The sequence below is a fragment of the Vombatus ursinus genome, unplaced genomic scaffold (assembly GCF_900497805.2).
Source record: "Vombatus ursinus unplaced genomic scaffold, bare-nosed wombat genome assembly UNPS02000582.1, whole genome shotgun sequence".
Taxonomy (NCBI): Eukaryota; Metazoa; Chordata; class Mammalia; order Diprotodontia; family Vombatidae; genus Vombatus; species Vombatus ursinus.
The window spans coordinates 34,134,321-34,159,024 of NW_020940360.1; the positions used below are offsets into that span (position 1 = coordinate 34,134,321).

The window sequence follows — 24,704 nt, forward strand, 5'->3', positions numbered from 1 at the left end:
AGTAACATCTTGTTAAACAAAAAAAAAGTTTACTTGGTTTAATCCTAATAATGAGCTTTAAAAACAAAAGCTATCAAAATATACAAACCATAAAGATTTCACAAATTTTAAAGATATTAGTTTAAAAAGTTAGAGTTACCTTTGTGATTCTTTTACCCTTAGCTCTCTCTACATTTATAATGTTTTTAAGACCAAAATTGAGCTCCTGCCCAAGCTGATGCTCTTATCCCCTTCCCCAGCTGTCTTTCCTCCTTCCCCAACTACACCCCGCCCCAGCATTCAGAAATTCCAGGTGATTCTCTTTAATAGAATACTTGAGTCATATATATATACACACATATATATACATACATATATGTATGTATACACATATACACACATTTATACATGCATATATGTATACATACATATGTGTGCATATGTGCATATGTGTGTATATATATATATATATATACACACACACACACACATATGTATGTATATATACCAATACCTCTGGGAGGGGTAACACCTCAAGGAGTAATCAGTGCATCTGATATCAGAGCAGATTTTAATGGCAGGTAGAAAGTGAGGAGTCAGGAAGACTTCTCTTCCTGAGTTCAAATCCAGCCTCAGACACTTACTAGCTGTGAGAACCTGGGCAAGTCATTTAACTCTATTTGCCTCAGTTTCCTCATCTGTAAAATGAGCTAGAGAAGGAAATGGCAAACCACTCTAGTATCTTTGCCAAGAAAACATCAAAAGTCGGACATGACTGAACAACAACAACAATCCCTAGTCTCCTCCTAGGCCTTTTCTTCATTAGGCTTCAGTGCCTTCTATCTTTCACTTTCTGCCTGCCATTAAAATCTGCTTTTGCAGCCTGGCTACTCAGATTAGGGGCACCATGTTATTTATACCTCCTGCTGTTTCACAGTATGCCTAGGATCAGCCATCCCTTCCTTGCTCTCTGTCTCACTCCCTCAGGGTATGAGATCATTGTTGATAATTGTTTTGAAGTCTTTCAAAGCCTGTAGGCTAGACATCCCTGGAAGCATGACTCCAATTATTGCTGTGTCATGGCACCTGTTTGACAAATAACTGATCAATCATCTGTAAACCTTATTGCCGCTCACTGACTTTTGTGCTGTTGTTGGGAAATACAGACAGCTCTCACTTTAAATTCTCATTCCTTGACTCCTGGGGTGGGCTGCAGGACCCCAGCCCCCAGCTCTGGCTCTGGCTCCTTGAAGTTGGTAGTGGTGGCAGTGTTGTTAACAGCAGTGGTAGCAGCTCTGGTGCAGCCCTGTGTCAGGGTTCCTTCAATCTAGACATTGAAAACATTTCTAGGGGCCTGCAGAGCTGGAGAAGGGGCCACACAGAGCCCCACAAGAGGGGGGAGGGGAGACCTGTAGAAGGGTGCACCTACGATAAGCAAGAATTGGCTGTATTAATATTATCTGTGTTTTATTGTTTTTTATTTGGTTAAATATTTTCCAATGAAATTTTAATCTGGGTTTGCTGCACTCCTCAGTGTTGTGGGACTTTTGTAGCCTCTGGACCACATGTTTGACATCTCTTAGCTAGGCAAAAGAAAACTTTCAAGGACTCAGGCTCACCTAGGCAAAGCACAAGGTTCTGCTATTGTGTTTGCGTAGCTACCTTGCCTCAGCAAGGGCTGGAGTGTGCGCACAGGTCCATGGGAGGAGTTCCCATTATCACCCACCACCTTAAATGCATTGCCTCTTCTGCTGAATTTAGGTTTCAAGTCCCTGGTCTGCAGCTTGGCTACCTTACAGCTGGCCTAAGCAGAGGTAAGCATTCCTTCCCCCTCAATTGTAAACAAGAATATATGCTCTCGAGATCCTTTGATTAAACCAAAACATCAGACTCAGATCCTCTAACATAGCCCATTGTATTCTTGGCCAACCAGTAGGGCCAACTCCTTGATCACAGAGGTGTTGCTTTGTGGTCTGGTTTTCGATAATTCACCAATTCCTTCCTCCCTCCTTCCCTCCCTTCCTCCTTCTCTCCCTTCCTTCATTCCTTTCTCCCTTCCCCTCTCCCTCCCTCTCTCTCTTCTTCCCTCCTGCCCTCCTCCCCTTCTTCCTTTCTTTCTCCCTCCCTTTCTTTCACCCTCTCTCCCTTCCTTCCTTCTTCCCTTCCTTCCTACCTCCCTCCTTTCCTTCCTTCCTTTTTCATTCAACAAGTCCACAATGTGCTAGGCATTGTGTCGGAAGTTCTGATAACACTGCCATCATATTCCTTTGTTGTTGTTCAGTCATTCAGTTATATCCCACTCTTCGTGACCCCGTGGACCATAGCATGCCAGGCCCTTCTGTCCTCCACTATCTTCAGAAGTCTGTCCAAGATATGTTAGATACCTTCCTAATTGTGGGACTCATCTTCTGATGTCATATCTTTTAGCATTTTAATACTGTCCATGGGGTTTTCTTGGCAAAAATACTGAAGTGGTTTGCCATTTCCTTTTCTAATGAATCACCTTTTGTCAGACCTCTCCATTGTGACCTGTCCTTGGATAACTCAGCATAGCACAGTTCATAGTTTCTTTGAGCTATAAATGTCCTCCTACCACAACAAGGTAGTAATCCTTAACACATTAGTCTGTGGCCCTTTCTTGCTTGGGGTTAATCCAAAAGTTAAATATAGAGCCAGCTTGAAACAATCTTGGGAGTGATTTCTGCACTCCAATGTGTAACTTAGGAAATAGGTAACCATTTTCTCTGAAGTCACATCAAAGGGAGGTAGACTTGGGTGGCAAAGTGAGAAAATGAAGTTGGGTATGATGAAGAATTTCAAGTTGTCAAAAACTATACACCAGAAAGGGATCTGCTAAACAGTTCCCTCATTCTGATTTAAGGGAATGGACTTGAGAGTATTCAATATCTAGAACACTGCCTTGCCAGCGTATAAACATTTTGTAAATGTTTCTATTCAATTCAATAAACATTCATTGCAAGTCCACTCAATGGAAAGCACTCCATTTGGTGCTAGGGTTACAGGAACAGATGGGGATTGGTTCTGCTCTCAGAGGCTTAGAAGCAACATGGCACAGTACAATGAATGAGCTCTGGATCTGGGATCAGCTCTTGGTTTGAATCTCAGATCTGCTAGTCACTACCCATGTGACCTTTGGCAAATCACCTGGCTTCTCTAGGTTTAAATTTCCTTATCTGTAAAATAAGTGAGCTGGATTAGATGACTCCCAAGGATCCTCCCAGCTCTAAATCTGTAAATCTAAATCTAAATCCTGTGTTTTTATAGTCTAAAGACAATAAAAAGTCTTTTTTATAAGACAAGTACACAAATAACAATGAGCAAGGGGTGAGCAATATGTGTGCAAAGAAAGTGTCCATAAAAAGCACTATGAGAAATTTGAAGAGAAGAGACCTCTTCCTTATAGAGGGGTGAAAAGAGGGATAGGTAGCAGGAGAGAGGCAAGAGTTGGGATTTGATAGAAAGGAAGGATATCGACTGATTGAGATGGGAGAGATTCCATTCCAAACACAGGGAATGTCATAAGCCAATATGTCATAAGCCAGAATTGGGAAAAGACAAAAAGAAGGGAGCAACACAATTCTAGAAAGATAAGTTTAAAATTAAATTTTGAAAAGTCTTGAATGTCAGGGTCAGGAATTTGTTATTTTTTTGATTTGCTAGGCAAGGGGACTTCCTGAAGGTTTTGGAGTAGAGGATTGTTATAGGATCATAGTGGCATATTAGGAAGATTATTTGGGCATTATGAAGATGGAAAGGAATTAGACTGGAGACTGGAAGACAAGTTAAAAGTCAATAATCTGAGTGAAAAGAGTCCTTCTGTTTATGCTTTTTTTTTCTTTTGCTATTCTTGTAGAAAAGATGGAGATGTGTGGATTATAGTATAGTTAGGTTGATCTGGAACCTAGGAAGTATGACTAGACCTAAAGAGTAGTCATTAATGGTTCAATAATAAAGTCATACTGCTCTATGAGATTCCCTCTGTCTCCTCTGACCATTTACCCACTGCTTGCAACCCCACTATTTAAACCTTTGACATTGTAGAGCCTTCCCCACCAATTATGTTACTTGCTTGATGAAATCATGATTCTGGTGGCACCTCAAACATTGTTGGAAATGAAACCCCAATATTATGCTCACTTTCTCTCCAATTCTGAATGATGCATTTGAGAAAAGATAATTTGGAAAGACCAAGAGGAGGACCATCATGATGGTGAAGGGCCTCAGAGATCATGCCATATAAACATCAGCTGAATGAATTGGAGATGTTTAGCTTAGAGAAAAAAAGATATGGTTGGGAGGTAGGAGTGGGAAGTGATAACTATAAAGGTCTGTAGTCTGGAAGTCTCAGGTCATAGCTTTACTCTCCAACCATCTCCACCCCATTGGATACTAGGACTCCATGGCTTTCCTCCCCTCCATAGGTGAGCACTTTGCCTTATCCAGCTAGGAAGCAGGCTACCCCCAACAATTCTTTAAGTTTCCATACCATGTTCCCACTTGGTTACCCGGTCCACTCTCTAGTACTCCTTATGTGTTTCCTTCCCCTATTAAAATGTAATAGGTCAGGGACTGTCTTCTTTGCTTTTATATGTATCTCTGGCATTTAGCACTGTGCCTGACACTAAGTGTTTAATAAATATTTTTTCTATCTACCCATCTATCCAACCATTCAGTTCATCTGCCCATCCATCCATCCATCCATCCATCTATCTAGTAGAGAGAACAGAGTTGTTCTGCTTGGTCCCGATGGCAGAACACAGATCAGTGGGTGAAAGTTGCAAAGAGGCCTACTTAGGCTTTATGCAAGGAGGAAGTTCTTAACATTTGCAAATATCCTAAAGTGAAATGAGTTGCCCCACCGATGGTCTTAAAGTAGAGACAACTTAAGGGCTATGTTGTAGAGGGACACGTTGGACTGAATAATTTTGAGGTCCCTTTAGGTATGAGATCTGTGCTTCTGTTACCTTGAGTGGTTTCCATGGAAGGAGTGGGGAAGGGTCAGATATGAAAGAGACTTTAGAGGTAGTAAGGGGTCACTTTTGCATAACAGGGGAGTGAAGAAATGCTATAATCCTGGGTGACTGGAAGGATGGTGATGCCATTGACAGTAATAGAGAAGCTGGGGCTAAGACTAGTTTGGGGGAAGAGAGTGAGTTCAGTTCTAGGCATGTTCAGTTTGAGGTGCTAATGGAATACCCAGGTGGAAAAATCTAAGAGGCTACTAGAAATATAAGACTGAAGATCTAAGGGCACATTAGGTGGCAGTTTAGATTTGGTAATTATATGCATGGAGGTGATAATTGAAGGCATAGAGGTAGAGGAGATTCCTAAGGGTCAGAGTGCAGAAAAAGAAGAGAAGAGGGCCTAGCACAGAATCTGAGAGAAGAGCCATGTTTCAGGGATTGGAAGAAGAGGAAGAGTCAACGGAAGTGACAGAAAAGGAGTGGTCAGCAAAATAAAAGGAAAACCATGAGAAGGCAGCGCCACAGAAGTCAAAGAAAGAGAGAATATCAAATAGGAAACTGGTGAATGTCATGGAAAGGTCAAGACAGATAAAGTGAGAAAAGGTTATTGGATTTGTCAGTGAGGAGGTCACTGGTAACCTAGTTTCAGTTGAATCATGGGAAGAGAAATTAGATTGCAATAGATTAGGGAATAAGTGGGTGGTGAGGAAGTGGAAACAAGGAGTGTAGATTTCTCTTCCCAAGAAGTTGGGTGGTGAAGAGGAAGAGAGAGAAGACAATGGCTTCCTCTTCTCCATTCCCCCTTTAGTTATTAGAATGAAGGGAGAGCTATTCATCTTGTCTATGCTAAAGCAAAGGAAAAGCGTTAAGATCCCTCTGAAAAAAATGTTAGATATATTTCAAAGAGTCATCTTGGCATCATGAAGTTAAAATGTCCTTCTTTACAGAAAGACATTTTTACCCACAAATAAATATGAATGCAAAACAAAACCACACCACTCCTTCACCACAAGGCCAGATGACTTATTAAGGCCCAAACCACATTCAGAGTCTATGATGTCCCAAGCATCCTGGTATTCTGTCTGAGACAGGGTGCCATGTGGCCACACAAGGAAACCAAGTGAGCTCATAGCATATTTCAAGTTGGCATTGATTGAAGGTGACATCACCATCTGTATATTCTACCACAGTGAACAACAAATTCATTCTGTAGTCCAGCTTCCAAAAGATTGAGAAGATTGCCTATGCAAAATCCAAATCACTGATGCTGTGTTTAAGAAAGCAGTGGTCTCTCTGACATTTTAGAACTACTCCCAAGTGTTTTGTTTAATAACAGATAGCATTTATAATGTTCTGTAAGATTTGCTCCATTCATTTGGTCCTAACAACCTCTCTGAAGAAAGGTGCTATTATTAGCTTCATTTTACAGATGAGGAAACTGAGGCTGACAGAGCTTAAGCACTTGCCCAAAGTCACACTGAGTGTCTGAAGCAGGATTTGAATTCAAATCTTTCTGACTCAACAGTCCAACACTATGCTACCTTGTTGTCCCTAGTTGCCTTCCATTTAAATTCACAGGTAGCATGTGTCATGGAAAGAGTCAACTTAGAGAGGGGCAAAAGACAAATTATCTAGGTCAGAAGTTCCCAAACTTATTTGGCCTATCTCCTGCTTTTAAAAAAAATGTTGCTCAGCGCCTCCCTGGAAATCTACTTTCTTTAACTCTTTAACAGTTTCTTAAAAATTTACGTCATTTCAAAAAAATATAAAATTTCAAAAAAAAGAGATGCACCTTAAATTTAATAATTTATTGCAAATTTGTGTTTTTTTCCTGCATAGAAATTTTGGTGACGCAGTATTGCGTCATGTAACTGTATAGTATCGTATTATATACAAGTCATTACACGCACATATTCCTGCCCATGCATGCTGGACCTCCTAACAATTCAAGACATGCTGACTTGCCAACACTTGCTTGTTAAGACTTGTTAGCAGACTTGATCACTGATGGGTTATAACATGCATTTTGTGTGTTTACTTGGAAAATAATGTAATCACTATGACTTTAACTCTGTTATATAACAGATGAAACATATATGAACAGTTTTTCAAAATTCTCTTCTCTTCTTTTTCATGCTTCCACCATCCCCTTATTTTTATTCAATGCCCCCCAATCGCACCCAAGGCTACTGCCATCCTCCTGGATTGGTCCAGTGCCTCCCAGGGGGCAGTATTGCCCACTTTGGGAACCTATGATAGTTTTGATGCTCTAATACTTTCATCTATAAGACAATGAAAATGACATATCCCTTCCTGTGTTTAAATATTCAAATGGATGTGAAATCTCATCAATTCACAAGTTCCCTCCAACAATGCAGATCAAAATCAATCCATGCCTACATATTCTTTATGACCCTTGTCCGTCTTCTCTCAAATGTTCACAAAGAAGGGTCACCAAGTGTGTCAGAGGCCTATAATTGTCATATAATATTATACTTTCTCAGCATCTCTTGGAGCACATAGTTTATTACTTGTAGTGAGGGTGGGGGGAGGGGGAGAGGAGAGAGGGAAAACTGGGGGCAGGGCAAAAAATATTGTAAGGATAAATTCTTTCCAGGTGCAGCTTGTGGACAAAATTACCTAGTCATACAGAATAATTCCTCTACCACCTCTGCCCCCAGCTCCCCTGAAACCAGACTCTGAAGGTTTTGATAAAAGCATTTGAAGAGATATGTATAAACAGTTAAGCACTCTTCTTTTCAGGTTCAATAAATAAGGGCATTTCTGCCTCTTTAATTCCTCTTACCAAGCCTTTGGAACGGTTCCTACTGCTCCTTTTAATTCAGTAGCCCACCGGGAGGGATATTATGCAAGGAGAAAAAAATACTTATTTTCTCCTTAAAATTAGCAGGGGAGGTGGATCAAATAATAAGAATAATTCACAATTCCATGTGGTTTTATGGTTTACAAATTATTTTCTGCCCAATGGCGGGAGGGAGATAGAGCTATAACTAGGAACGTTTGTCCTTGGGGCAAGTAGCACAAAGCCCACCCTCAGTTCAGTAGGAGCATTGAGAGCAAGAGACCCTAGCTCAAGGCTAGTACTGAAGATGGTGGGTGGAGAAGGGTGTGAAAAGGGCCATAACTCTGGCCCTTCTGGTAGCTTCCAGTTTTAATTAACTACTCTATTCTCATCCCCATTTACAGCTGAGGGAGAAAATTGAGGCTTCAGATAGTTAAATGACTTGTCCAGGGTCAGGTAGCTAGTACATTTCAGAGCTGGAACTTGAACTCAGGGCTTTGGACTCCAGATCTAGTTTTCTTTACTACATACCACATTGGGAGAAAAACATGCCACACTGCTCAGAGAGAGCAGAGTTCATCATAATCCACCATGCCACAGCAGGGCTTGACGATCAGGAAATTCTTGTGATGCTATAACAGCAGACAGTTTCCAAGGGTAACCATGCTAGTGCTGTTTTCCCCCCTCACCTGGAAAAGAATGCAAAGCACAAGCCCTCTGGACCACTCTGGATCGTCCTCTGGAGAGCTCTGACTTTTGTTTCTTGGGTTGCTGCTCGCCAAGGACAGGGCCAAGCCTGGCAAAGGCAGGACTTTTCCAGGTCCTGCAGCTGTCCTCCTGCCTCCAGGTCTCCAGGCCCTCTCTGGTCACATGGCACCCTCTCCTATTTTTACCCCAGAGTGTATTACGACTTAAACCCATGTGAACCCGTGTGATGTCTCTGGCAGATTTCACCTGTCCCCACCCTACCTTGGTTAGTGGAGAGGTGCCAGATCAGATTCAATGGGACTTACCCAAGGACACACAGTGAGTCGGGGGGGGGGGGGGGGGGGGGGGGGGGGGGAGGAGCTGGCATTAGGTCTGGAGTCACCTGACTCCGCAGCTCGTGCTGACTCCACTTCACACACTGGCCCAGGGGGAATCATCCTCACCTTCGGGGTATCTGATAGCCTTTACCTTTTGATGAGAGAGCAAACTGATGACTAGAAAAGCTGGTGTTGGATTTCCTTTGACATAACCCTGCCTTTGGGCAATTGAGGCAAAGGATGTCTGGGAGAGAAAAAAAGCCTAACTTAACTTGGGCTTTGAAAAAGGCAGAATGCTTTCTAATAGTCCCAAGGAGGTGAGAGACAAAAGGCCTGCCTGTCTGCTTGTTTGTCCATCTGTGAGCGGGCTCTGTGAGGGAATGTAATTCAAATGCATAACACATTGTGTAGCTTCCCCTCCCCGAGAGGAGACGGTCTCCCATAATTTCATTTTCACATAACTACTCAGGTGTTCCTTTTTAATCCTCTTAGCTGGTGCCCTCTCCCCTTAACCTTTTAAAAACAATTCTTTTAAAAAAATCAGGAGTCATTCAGTTACAGCCCTTCTCAGACCTTCGGTAAGCTGATTAACGATTGCCTGGCTGGTGGAATCATTGTTAACAGGATTGTTGCTGTTGGAGAAGAGAGTGAACCCTGTCTGTTTTGGATGGTGGTGATTAGCTAATTCATTTTCCTGAATGGCGTGGAAAGAGACTCAGGGAAAGCCAGGCCTTCTGTAACTCGAACCAGCAGACCCACAGAACAAAGGAAAAAAGAGAGGGGTTTTCAAGAATTAAAACGTGGGCTTAAACCATGAAGATTCCCTGCCCAATTTCATGGCTTGTCTCTTGTGGTTGGCCAAGAGGTCAATTTTCTTCTCAGTCTCAAACAGTGACATTGTGATTTTTTTTTCTCTAGTGACCTGGAGTCATGGAATACCATGGCCTCTGAAGAGCCGACAATGAATAACACCCAGAGTGGGCATTGACAGGCGCATGGTAGGTGTGTGCAGGCAGCAGCATGTTACAAACCTGAAATTGCAAATTACATTTGTAAAGCAGATATGTTTTTTAGATGAGAGGTGTGACTTCATTGATATAAGGACCTTCCAGAGAAGAAGCTCCCTCTACCAATGAAGATTGGTAGCTCTTCTGTAACCTAATGTCTTAGACATTGTATGGACCACTGAAAAATAAAATAATTCCAGCAAGGTCAAGCAGCCAGCCTGTGTCAGAGATAGGACTTGAACCCAGGCCTTCTTGACTCTGAGGGCCGCTCTCTTCTCCTTGTACTGTGCTGCATCTCTGAGGTTAAGGTTGTCATTAAAGAAATGCATGAATGATAAAAAAGGAGTATGGGAATGGTCAGGTTGTGAAAGGGAGGGATAAGTGATGGATGGCCTATGTATTCCACTGCCATCTTTTCAATGTCAATAGAAAGTGAGGAGAGCCCCCAACATGTTGGGTGGACCCCCTGTGTTAAACTTAGAGAAGGATATGGACAAGAATCACACAGGATGGGCAGACCTGGGGAGGTAGTAAATCTGCTTCATTGACGGGAACATCTATTGAGAACACAGTCATTGGAGGAGTTGAGCTTTCTACTGTGTATTCCTGCCATCCCCTACCCCAACTCATCCAAACTATGTTGTTGTTCATCTGAGTCCAACTCTTCATGACTCCTTTTGGGGTTTTCTTGGCAAATATACTGGAGTGGTTTGTTGCCATTTCCTTTTCCAGTTTGTTTTACAGATGAGGAAATTGAGGCAAATAGAGTTAAGTGACCTGCCCAAGGTCACACAGCTAATAAGTGTCTGAGGATAGCATCATGAAAAGAAGTCTGCCTCAGTCCAGGTACAGCACTCTATCCACTGCATGATCGAGCTAACCAAACCATGGCTGTCCCTATTTCCGAAGTCTTCATTACAACGGGAACATTACATGGGACCAGGTATCACCAAGTTTCCTCTTTTAAAAATTGTTATTATTACCAAATAAGGCTTTTTTTCTCACCTCAGAGAGAAAGAGAGGCAGAGGAAACAGAACTAGGGAGACATAGGGAGAAACTTTCTCCTTTTATTATCAGCCCACTCTTTCTTGGCCTTCTCTGTTTACTGAAATATTCTGAGGAAGCTTCACCCTCCAAATGGAATATACAACCCAATGTAATCTATTAGCTTCATTAAAATACAATGTCCCACAACAGGGACAATTTAAGATTAGAAAGCTCAGATCTGATTGGTCTTGGTTTGCTGATACTGTGCTCCATTTCTCTCTGAAGATATTCATTTGCTGATAGAAGAACTGTAATATGAAAGGTGAGATGGGAAAATGCTACTGGATACCAGTCATTTTTTTTTTCAGTTTCTGAAAGTTTCATAGTACTGAAACTTCAGTCTCCCTAGGCCAAACTAGGAGTCCATAGGCAAACCCCTATCAACATAGGGTATGGTTCTGCTAACCTGACATATATTAAAGGCTTTTGACCAAATTCCACTGACAGACCTAGACCTGAAGAAAGTTACTAATTTGAGAAAAGTAGCCTAAAAGTTGAATTCTCTCTCTGTCACACAATCTCTCTCATTTTATTAATATATTAATTTCTATTATATTATATGATATATAATAACACACTATATTAATCAATATATTTAATTTATTAATTTAGTTAATTTATTAATTTAAATTTTATATATATTTAAAATGAGGCCCTCCCCAAATGGATAAAAAAAAGAAAAACAAAACCCTATTTCAATAAGTATTTACTAGGCATTTTGCTAGGGTGCTGGGGAATTAAAAAATGAAAAATGACACTTCTCCCTGCCCTTAAAGAGCTTACATTCTGGAGCAAGGGGTAGGTATGTGGGTGGGAAGGGACAAGTTCTATACATGTATATAATACAAGGTAAGGTGTGATGGAGACAAGTGTAAGATCCAGTCAAAGCACTCAAGGAAAATTTGAGGAGGGAGAGGGCACTTTCTTTCAGCTGGGAAGGTAGGCAGTAGATAGGGTAGAGGAGATCAGAAAGGGTTTCCCAGAGGAGATGGTTCCTGTGTTGAACCTTGGAGGAAAATTAAAATTCTGAAAGACAAAGATGAAGGAAGAATGTATTTGGGGTATAAGGATTAGTCTGTGGGATTTTGAGGGGCAGGAGAAGATAGCTGTCCTAGTCTCTCTAGCAGCCTGTTAATAGACTCCAGAGGAATAGTGTGAAATTAGGCTGGAAAGGTTGGCTATATTCAAACTGTGGAGGGCCTTTAATACCAGAATGAGGACTTTATGTTATCCTGGAATAGAGTTAATGGGGATTGACTGATGGTTTTTGAATAAGGGAGAGACAGGATCAGGTAAATGCCTTGAGAAGAGGAGTCTGGGAACTGGATGACAGATGAATAGTAAAGAGAGGCTAGAGGCAGGGGAATCAGGAGGCTAATCCAATCTGGATGAGAGGTGATGAAGACATAAATAAGGGTGGTAGCAGTAGCAATGAAGAGAAGCAGAGAAACATGAGTAGTGTTACGGAGGTAGAACCCTCTGGAAATGGCAATTAATTGAAAATGAGAGTGAATATGAGAAGAAGGAGGAGACACAGATTTGGAGTCTAGGCAACTAGGGGATGGTGACATCATTAGAAATATGAAAGCTGGGATGACGGAAAAGGTTGAAGGGGAAAACAGTAAGTTCACAGTTTCGGATATGTTGATTTTAAGTTGCCTACATCCATGTGGAGATGACCAGGAAACCATTGGAAAAGGGGAACTGGAGCCTAGGGGAGCAAAGTATCCATCTGAGACTTATCTGTGTAGAGGTGACCACTGAACTCATGGGAATGGATGACATCACCAAGACGATGAGAAAAGAAAAGAGCACTCATGACATAGTCATGGTGAACACCTATATTTAAGGGGCAGTGGAACAATGATTATTATTGTTTGTCCTTCTTTCTCAAAGAGGACCATGACATCAGGAAGGTGATGCCATGACTTGCAAGTGAATTGGATTTAAGTGAGGGAGGGCTCTGCAAAGTCACCAGTTTCACTTTTTCCTCTGGAGTCAACTGAGTCCAGTGGCAAGATACGGATCAGGACTACTAGAGATGGCCCCTAGAACAATGATAATAAAAAAGGAAGCATATTGAGAATGAACTATCAAACAGGAAGGAGAACCAGGACAGAATAACCAGTAGGAGGGGTTCATCTTGAATGCCATGGTGAATGAAGACTGAGAAAAAGCCACTGGGTTTAGGACTTGAGAGATCATTGTATCACTGATAACTTTAGAGGAAGTAGTTTCTCACTGCCCCCTACCCACCCACCTAACCCCATGGAGTCAAAAACAGTATTTCAAGACCATAATTTCTAGAAGTGTAGTAGTGAATAGGATAGATATAGGTCAGTAGCTAGAGGTAATGGCAAAGTCAAAGAAGGCATCTAGGTAGCTCAGTGGATAGAGCACTGGGCCTGTAGTCAGGAAGACCTGAGTTCAAATCTGTGCTCAGACACCAGCTATGTGACCCTGAGTAAATCACTTAATTTCTTATTTGCCTTCATCCACTGGAGAAGGAAATGGCAACCCACTCCAGTACCTTTGCTAAGAAAACCCCATTGACAGCATTGGAGTGCTGTGGTCCATGGGGTCATGAAGAGCTGGACACGATTGAATGACTAAACAACAATGGCAAAGTCGAGGAAAAAAAATTTTAAGAACAGAAAGACTTCAGCGTGTTTAAAGGTGTGGGGGATGGAAATATAAAATGGCAATTAAAGATGGGAGAAGGAGTAGCTAGGTGGCACAGTGGATAGAGCACTGGCCCTGAAGTCAGGAGGACCTGAGTTCAAATCTAGCCTCAGAAACTTACTAGCTGTGTGAACCTGGGCAAATCTCTTAATGCAGATTGCCTTAAAAAAAATAATAAAAAGATGGGAAGAGGGGAATGATGGTTGATAGAACAAACTACCAGAGGAATTGGAAGAAGATAGACTCAAGGGCACATGTGAAGGGGCTAGCCTTGGCAAGCGGTCTCCATAAGACAGGAACTAAGGAGAGAATGAGTGATGTGATTAGTATAAACATTCAGGAAAACATGAGGAAATATTGGGATACCTTAATAAAGAACCTTGAGGAACATTCCTTCGTCAGCTTCAAGAAAATGATGGCTACAGTCGTAGTCTTGAATTTCCTTGCAACTGGATTGTAAGAGAAGTATGCTAGCCAAGAACAAGGACAAAAGGAGCCAGATGTGAAACTGTGGATGCAGAGCACCCATTTGGAGCACCACCCATTGAGGAAGGAGATAGGCTGACATATGTTAATGATTATATATTTAAGGTAAATCACAACAGAGACAGGACATCCTGGAGCCAAAGAATGGACGTTTAGAGGGAGGAATCTTCCCCAGCTGAGCTTCAGGTCGGGATTTTGCCCCCATCCACTGCTTTCACTCCTATTCACACACTGCTGAATGAAGCTAGAGAAAATTAGGAAACCATGGTGACTGGGTCCATTATAAATTTATATTCCATAATCTCAACAGAGGCTACAGCAAGGCAATCCTTTTACACCTCCCTAATCGATTCATTCTCACTCATCATAGTGGCTTTTCCAAATCTTTTCATCCCTCCTCAAATGTTCCATGGCTCCCCCATCTCCACCCTCTCAATTGAGAACCTTGCCTTTTATTTCACTGAAAAAATGGAAACAATTTGCTGAGAACTCCCTCTTCTCCCCTCCTCCTTCTTTCCCATCACTCAGATTCCTCCTTCCATTATTTCCGCCTTCACCCATTCCACATGAACAGCTGGCTATTTTCCTTATCAAAGTTAGCCCCTATACATGCACAAATGATTCTATTCCATACCATTTTTTCCAGCACATTAACCCCTTTATCATCTCTTTCTCTGTCTCTGTCTGTCTGTCTGTCTCTCTCTGTCTCTCTTTGTCTGTCTCTGTCTCTCTCTCTATCTCTGTCTCTCTGTCTCTGTCTCTATCTCTGTCTCTCTCTCTTTTTCTCCCCCTCTCTCACCAATCTTCAGTCTTTCTCTGTCTACTGGCTGCTTCCATACTACCTACAAACATGTTTCTGTCTCCCCAATCCTCAAAAACCTCTCACTTGATTCATCCACCCCATCTAGTTATACTATTGCTCTGGCCAATCTCATAAGTTCCCATAGATTCAATTATTATCTCTATGCCGATGATTCTCAGATCTATTTGCCCAGCTTTAACCTCTCTCCTGACCTCTAGTTTTGCATCTCCAGCTACCCATTAGATATCTTGAACTCGATGTCTCATAGATAGCTTAAACCCATCATGTACTAAACTGAATTCACTATCTTTCTCCTCAAATCCTTTTCCCCTCCTAACTTTCCTGTTATTGGCAAGGGTGCTACCATCCTCTCAGTTACTTGGCTTGCAGCCTAGGTGTTGTCCTTCACTCCTCACTCTCACCTCTCAAATACAATCAGTTGTCAAGGCTTATCAATTCTACTTTCATAACATCTTTCATATGTCCCCCCTCCTTTCCTCTGATGCTGTCACCTCCTTGGCATTTCCTTACCACCTCGTAACTGGACTACTGAAATAGCCTGCTGGCTGTTCTTACTGCCTCTATTCTCTCTCCACTTAACTGCAGAGGCTAGGTTCTGGTTACTCTTCCCATCTGGGTACAAGTACACCTGGGTGGTCCCATACACTGGCAACACACTGGGATATAGACAAATGACAAGGGCTTTTTAGGGAGGGACAGGGTCTTAACTCAGGTATGTCTAAGCAATTTCCCACCTCTGATGTAATGATTAATAAGTTGGAAGTTTCCAGAATTAAAGATTCCAGATTTGGGGGTGGCGTGCCAGGGATATCAGGCAGGAAAAAGGACATGCCTAGGCAAGAGACAATCTATTACAAGAAAAGCCAGGTCCAGAAACCAGAGCTTTTGGAGGGATGACCAGAACCCTGTGCCGTCCACAAGAAGACACTATCTGCTTCTAAAAAAAGAACTGATAAATAGATGTATGTATAGAATGATTTTATATACACATACCTACATGTACACACATATTTGTGTCTAATAGCTATCTCTGGGTGGGGAGGGAAGGATAAAAAGTTTCATGATAACTTTAGTATATATTTAAAAGGAATAGCAAGTTATACATAATAAATTTATAGTTTCACGTGCAATTGTCTTTTTTTTTATTCTACCGTGCTGTGGAAATGTTTGTTTTATTTAGTAAGTTCAAAATAAAATAAACTTTTTAAAAAACTAAATTAAATTATTTTTAAAAAAGCATTGGGTCCTGAGTTTTTTGGAGAAGTCCTATTCAGATTCCTCAGCTACCCACTTCACTTTCATTGACAAATACAGGACACTTCAGGAGAAAGGTGGTAGGTGGATGTTGGTGTTGACGTTGTTCATCTTTCATTTTCAAAGAGGACCAATGGCATCACCTGAGGATCATGATAAAGCTCCTGTCCAGACCACTGCTTGTATGCCTGGCCAGTTGTAAAGTGCAATGTCTATAGCCCAGTCAGCTTCAGCATTCAGTGAGAAAACTATTGCATGGTGACAAATAATAATAATAAAAATAACTAGCATTTTTATAGAGCTTAAAGGTTTGCAAAGTACTTTATAAATGTCATTTTTATCTTCATAACAAAGCTGTGAAGTAGGTGCTACTATTATATCCCCATTTTACAAATGAGGAAACTGAGGCAGGCAGCAATCTGCCTGCTACAAGTCTCTCACCATTCTAGTCTATCCTCCATTCACTTAGGTCCAATCATGTCACCCCATGCTCAACAAATACCAATGGCTCCCTATCACTTCCAGGACCAAACATAAAATCATCTGGTGTTCAGAGTCCTTCATAACCTGACCCCTTCCTACTTTGACAATTTTCTTAGATTTTACTCACCCTCACTCCTTGGACAAGATACTCTATCTCCCGACTCTGGGCATTTTTACTGGCTGTCCCCATGCCTGGAATGTTCTCCTTCCTCATCTCCATCTTCCTTCAAGTCTCAGCTAAAGTCCCATTCTGCAAGAAGCATTTCTTGATCCTCCTTAATACTGGCATCTTCCTTCTGTTAATTGTTTCCAATTTGTCCTGTCTATCTCATCTGTACATAGTTGCTTATATGTTCTCTCTGCCTGTCCCTTGCCTTAGACCATGAGCTCCTTGGGTGCAGAGACCATCTTTTTGTCTTTCTGTATATCCCCAGCACTCATCACAATGCCTGGCACATAGTAGGAATTTAGGGAGTGCTTCTTGACGTGGCTTGAAATGGGGAGAAGCAATTTCTATGAACATCAGGGAAGTAGAATGTGACTTAAGGAATAGACTTTCCTGTATCTGAATGAGAAGTTGGAATCAGACTTCATTGATACTATGTAATGATTTTGAAAACTACCTGTCGGAGCTGTATCAAGTATCCCCCAAAGACAGAACCTAGCTCTCTTTCTGTCTCTGTCTCTACCTGTATTTCTGTCTCTCTGTCTCCCACTCTCTCTCTCTCTCTCTCTCTCAGTCTCTGTCTCTGGAAATAAAATAAGTTGTCAAGTCCTGTCAGTTCTACCTTCCATTCTAGCACAGTGTTGGACATTACAATAGGGACTTTAAAATGCTCATTGGACAAAATGAATAGATCTCAAGAACTCACAAATTCTTTTCAGAAAATGGATGGGGTAAGGGTTACAAATAGGCTTAAAGGTGGTTAAGGAACCTACTCAAGATCACAGAGCTAATCAACCTGAGTTTGGATAAAAAGCCAGTCTTCCAGCTCTTCTAAATTCAGTATCTATCTGTTGTACTTTATAGCTTCTCTTAATCTACCAAAACATGTGTCAAATTTAGCTGACCGAATCTGACTTTGTCCCCAATCCTAGACCCATGAATTGGCTGAGACTGACCAGACATTATGACTCCCAGCCTCTGACTAATTTTGTAAATGTCCCAAACTCTCCTATCCAGAGATTCCCAAGCTTTCTCTATGGACTTTTGTTTGTTATACAAAACAACTTACCTGGTGAAACTGTAAGACTTCCCTAACCCCACCGGCAGCCTGGTCAATCCCTCTCTCTGCCTAACCCCTCCCACCTGCAGGTTGGCCATTCCCCCTGCCTTAGTATCCTATATAAACCTTGTTCCCAGTCCCCTCCTTGGGTACCCCTGCACTTGCTGTGTGGCTCCTTGATCTGTAACTTACTTGCCTTGATTAAAGACCTCAATTTTGCTATATTGGCTATTTTCTCTTGGATTCAAGCTGATGCGTGTATAAAAAAGCCTGGACTCCTATTATGTTGCCTAATGTAATAAATGACTCTTACTTTAAGATAAAAATTTTGGAGATAAGTAAATGGGGTCATTCCATCTCACAAAATCAGTTGTGTTCCAATATCTCATGTGCAAGTAGGATCATAGTATAAGGAAGGTCATGCCATGGAGCATGCCCGCAGTCCCTTCTTGGTTCTGTTTAGTCTCCTGTTCTGGATCATCACTTGGGTACATTGGAGATGATGATTTTCTAAGCTCATTCGGGCCATGTGGGCACTGAGGAATGGTGTTAAAGAATGTGGGCGCTTTGAAACAATGAAGCTCCCCTCTCATTCGCTACAGAACTAAAGGGCGATGGTCCATGACTTTATTGAACCTTAAAAAAAAAAGCAGAAAGAGGGAGAAAATTTTTTATAGCATGTCTTTGACAAAGGCCTTATTTTTCAAACATATAGAGAGCTGAGACAAATTTATAAAAATGCAAGTCATTCCCTAATTGACAAATAGTCAAAGGATATGAACAGGCAGTTTTCAGAAGAAGAAATCAAAGCTATCTTTGACATATGAAAAAAATGCCCTAAATCACTATTCATTAGAGAAATGTAAATTAAAAATAACTCTGAGGTACTACTTCACACCTATCAGATTAGCTAATAGGACAGAAAAGAAAAATGATAAAGTTGGAGGGGAGGTGGGAAAATTGGGACACTAATGCACTGTTGGTGGAGTTGTGAACTGATCCAACCATTCTTTTTTTTTTATTAATTTATTTTGATTTATCAATAATCACTTCCATATGCTTTTGAGTTAAAAATTTTTCTCCCCCTTCCTCCCCACCATCCTTCCCAAGATGGCATACAATCTGATATAGTCTATACATTTACATTCATATTAAACATATTTTCACATTATTGATGTTGTAAGTAAAAATTAAAACCAATGGGAGGAACCATCAGAAAGAGGAAACAAAACTCAACAGAAGAGAAAAAAATAGTAATTTGACTTCCATAGTTCTTTCTTTGTATATGTATAGCGTTTTCCATAACAAGGTCTCTGGAGATGTCTTATATCCTTGTATTGCCTGGAAGGGTTAAGTTTATCAGTATTAGTCATCACACAATGTGGCTGTTATTGTGTACAACATTCTCTTGGTTCTGCTCACTTCACTCAGCATCAGACCATACAAATAATTCCAGGTTTTTCTGAAGTCAGCCTGTTCATCATTTCTTATAGCACAATAGTATTCCATCACATTCATATACCACAACTTGCTCAGCCATTCCCCAATTGATGGGCATCCTCTCAATTTCCAATTCTTTGCCACCACAAAAAGAGCTGCTATGAATATTTTTGTACATGGAGCTCCTTTTCCCGTTTGTGTGATCTCATTGGGATACAGACCTATTACTGATATCAGTAATAGGTCTGTATCCCAATGAGATTAAAAAAAAAAGGAAAAAGACCCATTGGAACAAAAATATTTATAGCAGCTCTTATTGTAATGGCAAAGAACTGGAAATTAAAGGAGGAAGGGCTGAACAAGTTGTGGTATACAATTATAATGAATTACTATTGTGCTATAAGAAATGACAAGCAGGATGATTCCAGAAAAACCTAGAAAGACTTGCATGAACTGATGTGAAGTAAAGTGAAGTGAGCGGAACAAGGAGAGTATTGTACATAACAACAGCAATATTGTACAATGATCAACTGTGTATGACTTAGCTATTCTCAACAATACAATCCCAAAGGACTCATGATGAAAAATGTACCTTCACCTTCAGAGAAAGAAATGATGGAATTTGAATGTAGATTGAAACACACTATTTTTCACTTTCTTCATTTTGTGGGGGGTTTTTTTGGTTTGTGTTTTCTTTCACAACATGAATAATATGGAAATATGTTTTGCATGATTGCATATTTATATCAAATTGCTTACTGTCTCAGGAAGGGGGAAGCAGAGGGAAGGAGAAAAAATTTTGAACTCAAAACTTTTTTGAAAGAACATTAAAAATGGTTTTTACATGTAATTGGGGGAAAATAAAATATTTTGTTTTTAAAAAGAGACAGTTTCCAGCTCAATTTAAAAGTTTTAAGATCATTTTCTTGCCAGATTATACCAGTACATAACTATAAGTTCACTGAATCTCATTTTAAAATTGTTTTGTCAACGTGCACTCTGAATCTGTTAGCAATTCACCATACAACTAAGTAGCATGAGAGGCTAGAGCACTGGATTTTGAAGTCAGAACAACCTGAATTTGAATCCTGCCTCAGATAATAGCCAATGTGACTCTGAACAAATTATTTAACTTCTTAGTCACAGTTTCCTTATCTGTTAAATGGGCACAAATAATAGCACCTATCTCAAAGGATTGTTGTGAGGATCAAATAAAATAACACATGTAAAGTGCTTTGCAAATCTTGAAGAGCTATATAAATTCTAATTATTATTGTTATTTGTGTATAGGAAATAGTACCTGTCCCATACACCTGATTCATAAATCTTACATAGAATACCTTTTGATGGAGACCAGATCATGTAGACATGAACCACAATCTAAGCTATAAACAAGTCTTCCCTGGGATAGCAAAGTAGGGGATGTAATGAGCCAAAGAGTTTGAGAAAAGGGAGCGTAAGTCTCATAAGAGGCCAGACTTTCCTAATTCTGACCCCCATTCAGAACACCTGCATGGGTGCAGAACAAGAGGAGCTCCTAACAAAGAGGGAATGGTTGCAATTCTGAAGCCCCTTGGATCCAGCAATGACTGCCATCATTGTAATCACAAGCTGGAGAGGACCTTAGAGAGAACATCTAATCTAATCCTCATTTTACTATTTCAATTAAATTCAACAAGCAATTAGTAGGCACTTATCATATAGAAAGCAGGTAGGTTGTACAGTGGATAGAGTAAAATGCTTGGAAGTGTATCGTCCTGAGTTCAAATGTGACCTCAGACATTTACTAACTGTGTGACCCTGGGCAAGTCACTTAACCCTGTTTGCCTCAATTTCCTCATCTGCAAAATAAGCAGTAGAAGGAAATGACAAGTCACTTCAGTTGTTGTCGTTGTTTGTCCTTCCTTCTGAAAAAGGACATGTGCATGAAATGAATTTATGGAAGGCAGAGCTGGACAAAGTCATCAGCCTCATTCTTTCCTTCAGAGTCCAGTGTCGAGACAAAAGTCAAGACAAGTCATATTCCATGGCCTAGGATTTAGTAAGTGACCTTGGCATTTTAAAAATCTTTCCAGGTTTCAGTTTGTCTGAGGCAATGCCCATTCAATAACTAAGGGCTAGGTAAGAATTGAGACAAAAGATGGCCTAGTTTACTATCACAAAAATATCAGTCTGGGAGGGGAAGACCTCAGAGTTTCTGGCTACAACAGAAAACAGTAGCTATTTACAGTCACTCTAAGCCATGAAAGCCCAAAGAATGAGCAACAGAGGCTTGGGCTGGGGCCTATTATTGGCCATTCAGTGAAAGCCAGCAGGGTTTGGGGATTAAAGATTTAGTCAAGTAGCTCCATTTGAATCACAATGGACTTTTTAAAGCCTGTTTTCTCAGAGCTATATTTCAAGAATGAAAATTGTGCAGAACACCGAGTAAATTGTCCCAGCTTTTTGAAAAAAAATATGAAATTTTAAAAAATCTAGCTCCCCCAAACCCCAAGAAATCTTGCAAAATATAAGTGACAAAAATTATATTACTTTGGACAGAGCACCCACATATAAGGGTATGAGGCCCCAAGGAGAGAGAAGGACCACATGTGGGGAAGGAAGAAAAAAGAAGATGGAAGATGGAGAAGGAGGAGGAGAGGAAGAGGAAGAAGACGAAAGCATTCCTCAACTCAAACTGGCAGGTTGTGTCCCCAGAGGGTAGCTCCTGCTACTTAAAGATTGTTGTTTGTCCTTAGTTCTTGAAGAGGGTCAATGACTTCATCTGGGTGATGTCTTGACGCCCAAATGAATTGGATTTAAGTGAGGCTGAGCTGTTCAATGTCATCAGCCTTACTTTCTCCTCCAGAGTCCCCCTGATGATGACAGTGTTCAGAAGAAACAAGTATCATTTCATATTCAAATGTAAGAAGTTTATCTTTGTCTAGTATATTATCATGTTTACTTTTTTATGTTTCTCTTCATTTCTGTATTGGAACTTCAAGGTTTCTATGCATCTGGGGTCTTTTCATCAGAAATGCTTGTAAGTCCTCTATTTCATTAATGATCCATTCCCTGCTCTTCTCCCCCCACTATTATCCTTAGGTAAGTTATTCTTGGATATAAGCCAATATCCTTTGCCTTCTGGAATATAGCATTCTAATTCCTGCTGCTTTACAGTGGTGGCTGCTAATTGTATTGTGACTAGATCAAACTGTTGCTCATTAGTACTTGAATTCTTTCTCTCTGGCTGCTTGCAGTACTTTTTCCCTGACCTAGAAACTCTAGAATTCTAGATTTGGGGAGTTCTCATTTTGGTGGGTTTTTTTTTCTTCAGATGGTAACCAGTAGATTCTTTCTTTTGCTCTTTGCCCTTTGATTCTAAGAGATACGAGCAATTTTCTTTTAAGATTTCTTGAAAAAAAAAATCTAGACTCTTTATTTTTTGTTCATGGTGTTCAAATATTGCAGTGATTCTTAAATTTTTTTCTCCTTAATCTGCTTCTAGATTAGTTGTTTTTTCTATGAAATGCCTTAAATTTTCTTCTTTTTTTTTTAAGCTCTTTGACTTTATTTGAACATTTCTTGTTGTCTCATGGAGTCATTGGCTTCTATTTGATCGGTTCTAATTTTTAGGTAGTTTGTTCCTTGAACAATGCTTTATACCTCTTGTGCTAAGATGTTGATTAACTTTCTACTTCTTTCATAATTCTCATTTCTTTTCCATTTTTTCCCCTTTAATACTCTTGTTTTATTTATGAAAACATTTTTAACTCTTAATTTTTTTTTTTGCCTCATCTCTCTAGGAATTCTAATTGAGTTTGTGCCCAAGCTGTGTTTTTACCTTGGCTCAGTGGATAGAGCATAGAGCCTGGACACAGAAAGACCTGAGGTCCAATCTGGCCTTAGACACTTACTAGCTGTGTGTCCCTAGGCAAGTCACTTAACCTCTGTTTGCCTTAATCCCCTGGAGAAGAAAATGGCAAAACACTCCAGTGTCTTTGACAAGAAAACCCCAAATGGTATCACGAAGTCAGACACAACTGAAATGACTGAACAACAAATAACAATGATCATACAGAAGGTACATACCACCTTCTTCTGCCTCCTTATTCTTTCTCTTCATGTCTTTTATGGAATTCCATTCCCTACCCCCACCACCCAATCTGTAATCTTCCATTCTAGAAATTTCCATCCTTACTATCTGTTACCTACTGATCTGTACATTGGAGGTAGGAAACCTAGACACACCTATTTAAGACCCATTCTTCCTATAAAACCAATGGCCTTTGTCTGCATCCCTGAATAAGCCTATTGTATGGGACTATTTGGATGTTTCTGATTTTTTATTTTATTTATTTATTTATTTATTTGGGTGAGGCAATCGGGGTTAAATGACTTGCTCAGGGTCACACAACTAGTAAATGTCAAGTGTCTGAGGTTGGATTTGACCTCAGGTCATCTTGACTCCAAGGCTGGAGCTCTATCCACTGCACTAACTAGATTAGGAGGAACCAGATATAGCCTGGGAGCTGGGTTAGAAGAACACTTATTGGGTAAGTGTGTGTGAATGTATGTATGTATATACACACATATACACACACATATATATGTATCTGTATGTATGCATATATATGGGATACCTTTCAGTGGATATGTGTGTGTGTATGTGTGTGTGTGTAAGTGTGTGGGGGTGTGTGTGTGTGCTCTAGATTTGGAGTTGCAAGGGCCCTTAGAGGTAATCTAGTCCAACAGATGAAGAAAGTGAGTCTAAGGGAGGCAAATTGATTTCTCCAGGATCACATAGTCAAAGAGAGAGAATTTGAACCCAGCTACTTTGCTCTAAATCTAATGCTTTTTCTAAACCTCAGCACATATTTTCCTATAGAAACAATGTAACGAATAGCATTTAATTGTTCAGATAAGCCCACCAAAGCCTTTTTAATTCAAATAAATATACTGTATGATGACCACGGATCACAGCAAAGGATAATACTGTTGTCACACTTTTAATTAAATAATAAAAGGGAAAAATTGATTGAGGACAGATTCATCATCTGTAAAAAGAGGGAACTGGACTGGATGGGCTTCTGAGGTTTCCTGTGGTCGTTTAATGACCTCCTCCCCTCTGAACAGGCCATCTGAAAGAAGCACTGGGAGCTTCCCACCCAAAAGCCGGGTGAAAAAGGGAAAAGGGGGAGCCTCTGATAACACAAAAACCATATCTAAAAACTGGTAGCTTTCTTTGCCTCCAGCTGCATGGCTATCTGACAGCTGCTGAAACCATTCGGGCATACGTTACCATCGGCTTTAATAAACACGCAGTCTGAAGTCAGCCCTGTGGTCTCTATGACAACCAGAGCAAGTCCTAACACTGGCCTGTGGTTAGGAAAGAGGAAGGAAGTCTATCATCACTTAGACTCTGATGCTGTGTTCAGGGAAGCTGGAAGTAAGAGGAAGCACAGAGACCCCTTACCGGACCTA

General features: G+C 40.6%; 1 pseudogene; it reads left to right on the forward strand.

The window, feature by feature from the left end:
- LOC114037700 overlaps positions 1-24,704 on the forward strand; it is a 73,600-nt pseudogene that overhangs the window by 47,828 nt on the left and 1,068 nt on the right.